Below are 4,422 nucleotides of genomic sequence, written 5' to 3'. Positions count from 1 at the left end.
ACCAGTTTCGTTTTACACTTTCTTCTTCTTGATATTTGGAGGTTATGTTCTTTGAGGGAGATAGGATTGTGTATCAAAATGCATTCATTTGCTTGACACCTCTGTTCAAGAGAGAGAGAGAGAGAGAGAGAGAGAGAGAGAGAGAGAGAGAGAGAGAGAACCAAGTTGCCCACCAGCTCTCGCAAGCGCCCATGAATTCCTTGTCTTGCAGTTGATTCAAGCATTCAAGACAAGACCCTGAGGCAAGTTTCCTTTCAATCTCTTAGTCTTGACGGGTACCAGACTGCTTGCAGAGACAGGATGTGATACAATACAAATCAAGGACTCTTCTCTCTCGCACACACGGACATACACAAACACAAACATACAGGCATAGGTAAGCGCGCGCAAGCAATCTTCTTTTCATTAGTTTTTCTCCTTCTCTTTCTTCCTTTTCATATTATACTGTATACATGTATATATTTTTCTCCTTCTCTTTCTTCCTTTTCGTATTATACTGTATATACAGTAATATATATATATATATATATATATATATATATATATATATATATATGTGTGTGTGTGTGTGGTTTGGCCTTGAGAACTAGCTCGTTGCATATGCAGATGATGCTACTCTCTTTGTATTTATTCCATCTCCTGAATGTAGATCTGGCGTTGCTGAATCCTTTAATAAAGATCTAGCTAAAACTAGTGCATGGTGCTAATTATGGGGCATGAAATATTTTCCAAAGTTGCTCAAAACTGCATTAATGATTTTAATATCCAAACTAGGAAAGGATACAAGTCAGACTGAGGATTATATACCAATATCACTACTAGAAGTGCCTGGTAAAATATTGGAGATCATTAACAACAGGTTGGTGTTTGTTCCTAGAAGAGAATAAATTACACAATAATAAGCAATATGGATTTAGAAAAGGTAAGAGAACCTAAATTGCACAATCAGTAAGACAGAAGCACCTATGCAACCGAGTATGTAGTAATATAACTAAGGCATTTGAAAAACTATGTATACAAGGACTTCAATAAAAAATATTACATCGTAACCGGCCAGATATTTTTGAGAAAATATTATCTAACTTCAATAAAGGTAGGACAGCTTCAATCAAGTCACAAAATCCCATAGATTCCATTTCAATTACTAAGTGGGATCCAGCAAGGTTCTGTGCTTTATTCATATTATACTCATTACTTCTCATATAGTTTATTTATTTCTTATTTCCTTTCCTTACTGGGATATATTGCCTCCAGGAGCCCTTGGGCTTATACCATCCTGCTTTTTCAAGAAGGGTTGTAGCTTAGCTAGTAGTAGTAGTAGTAGTAGTAGTAGTAGTAGTAGTAGTAGTAGTAGTAGTAGTAGTAGTGATGATGATAACAACAACAACAACAACAATAATAATAATAATAATAATAATAATAATAGGGGTTCCACAAATTTCTGTACTAAGTCCAATGTTATCCACATTATATACACCAGATATGACTCCACCACCAGGGTACTGTACTAATATCTGTTCAGCAGATGACATCACACAAATTATTATACAGCCAAAGAAATATACACGATGAAAGGACCCAACTTAAAAAAAAAAAAAAAAAAAAAAAAAAAAAAAAAAAAAAAAAAAATTCAATTTGAAAAGAAGAGGAAGATAAAAACTAATAAATCTAAATTCTAAATAGTATTATAATCTGTATAAACACCTGTACAAATAATGTTGGATCAACAACCAGTGAATATCACCTAAAAGCTCAAGAATACTGAGCATGCAATTTTGACATATAGAAATATCAAGGCATATTATTATTATTATTATTATTATTATTATTATTATTATTATTATTATTTGCTAAGCTACAACCCTAGTTGGAAAAGCAAGGGCTCCAACAGGGAAAAAAGCCAGTGAGGAAAGGAAATATACTACAAGAGAAGTTTAAGAATAATAACAACATTAAAATATATCTATTATATATAAACTATAAATTCAAAATAAAAAAAGGAGAGAAATAAGATATAATAGCGTGCTCGAGTGTACCCTCAAGCAAGAGAACTCTAACCCAAGACAAAAGAACGCCATGGTACAGAGGCTATGGCACTACCAAAGACTAGAGAACAATGGTTTGATTTTGGAGTGTCCTCCGAGAAGAGCTACTAAAGTCTTCTACTCTTACCAAACAGGAAAGTAGCCATTGAACAATCACAGTGCAGTAGTTAACCCCTTGAACTAAGAATTGTTTGGTAAGAGAAAGGCTACAGATAGCAAGGATGCAGAATGCAAAATTAAAAAGGTTTAGGAATATGAAAACTATTATTAAAATCCACTTCTAAAAGAGCCTAAAAAGTCGAATATTGGAATAATCCGTGAAAATGTACACGCTTAGCATCAGTTTCTAATATAATGACATTACAAAAATTCCAAAATAGGGTATTAATGTCTGCAGTGACAAAAAGTCAAGGCGTTAAAGACCTGAATAATTAACAAATACACAAAAAAATACAAGGTAGAACCAATTAATTAAAGGATATAAAAGTTGGCCATCAAAATATGGAGTAAACTATAGTCGTTGCAGAAATTCCAGGCGAAATAAGCCCCGCCCCCTGATGACGTCATAGCCAATCATGTTGTCTCCCATGTTAGTATCGCTTGAAATTTGTAAGCTGATTTCTTGAGGGAAACAACATGATTGGCTATGGTGTCATCAGGGGTGGGGCATATTTTGCTTGGGATTTCTACCGCGATTGTAGATTAATACAATGGAGAATTAACAAGAAGCTGAAGCAGAAGAAAGAAACTACTCAAACAACACAGGTGGTAGGGAAGACTATCTTAATATGTTCAACACTGCGAACTTTAACCATTATACTAATAAGAAAATTAGTGGACTTGTGGGAAATGAAAATTAGGAACATTTGCTTTGTAAATATTTCATAAAGTAATAAAACTTCATACTAAGAAAAAATGTACTTTTATATAAATTAAATTGTTGTTAAACCACGCTTTATACAACTCTTACTAATACTCAACTCTCCAAACTATTCCCTACCATGGTTAGCTAGCTAACTGCCTCCATTCTTTTTTCACCCGTCTTTCCTATTAAAAAAAGAAAAAAAATGAACCACTAACAAAACTCAAAGTATGATTGTAAGTAAGTCAAGGAAAGTAGGTCCTCAACATCAATATCTCAGCATTGATAATGTTTTTTCTTTTTACTCTGTACGACACTTGAAATTTTAAGTGATTCTTGATAGCAAATTTACTTTGAAGAAACACAATCATTGTGTTTCTTTTTTAATTGAACAAAAATTGGTTTATTGAGAAAGTCTTAAGGTTTTCAGTGATTAATATAATCTGAAGTGTTTAAATTCTCTCATTCTGCCTTGTTTCGAGTATTGTTCTCTTGTCTGGTCTTCAACTGCTGAATCTTATCTTAAATCAATTAACAATAACTTGCTGTCTGGTAAATTTATTATTCCTGATATTGATATTAATCTCTGGCCCCCTCATTCAGTTAGTTCATTATGCATGTTGCATAAGATTTTTCTTAACTCCGACCATCCTTTGCATTCAGATCTTCCCACACAATACCATCCTGCACGTAATACTTGGTATGCAGTTAATTCTAACAACCATGCCTTCTTCATCATAAGGACCAAGACTACACAGGATTCTAGAAGTTTTGTTCCTAAGCAGGTAGTTGAATCGATGGAACTTAAGAAATTCAAAATTGCAGGAAATGTTTTTATTTTTCGCTGGCTGACATAAGTCTCTCTTTATACTTTACGTATGACAGATCTATGTTAACGTTGTTACTGATCTTAGAATATTTTATATTAAATATTAATTAGAGCTCATGTAGTTTATCTATTTCCAGGTACAAGGCCTCCACCATCAAAGCCTATGTCCACCGGGCCCTCTCCCATTCCTCCTCCAAGGCAGATACCTATGATGAACTTGACAGTATTACACAGATCCTTGTGAATAATGGGTATTCGAACAGATTAATCATGAAATTAAGCAATCCATGGATACCTGGTACCATGCAGAACATCAGACGGAGAACGCTGCCAAGACTATAAACCTTTAATACAAAGCTTTCATGCATAAAGACCATTAAAAAGACGAAAAAGCTGTGAGAGACATAGTTAAAAATCACGACACTCCTACGGAAGAAAATACGGAGATATAACACATCATCTTTTACCAGACAGGCAAAACGCGATCTCTGATAATGAAGAATAACCCAGCCCCGCCGATACAGGACTTCCTTAAACGTTCCGTGGTGTATTCCTACAAATGCTCTAATCCCTGATGCCTTGTACATTACAAAGGAATGATCACTACACTTCTGTCTAAGCAACTGTCCTGTTACGTACAGCAAGGCGCCATAAAAGCCCATGCCACTCAATCTCGCAACAACAAC

The sequence above is a fragment of the Palaemon carinicauda genome, chromosome 28 (genome assembly GCF_036898095.1).
Source record: "Palaemon carinicauda isolate YSFRI2023 chromosome 28, ASM3689809v2, whole genome shotgun sequence".
Lineage (NCBI taxonomy): Eukaryota > Metazoa > Arthropoda > Malacostraca > Decapoda > Palaemonidae > Palaemon > Palaemon carinicauda.
Note: the sequence above shows the minus strand (reverse complement) of the source record.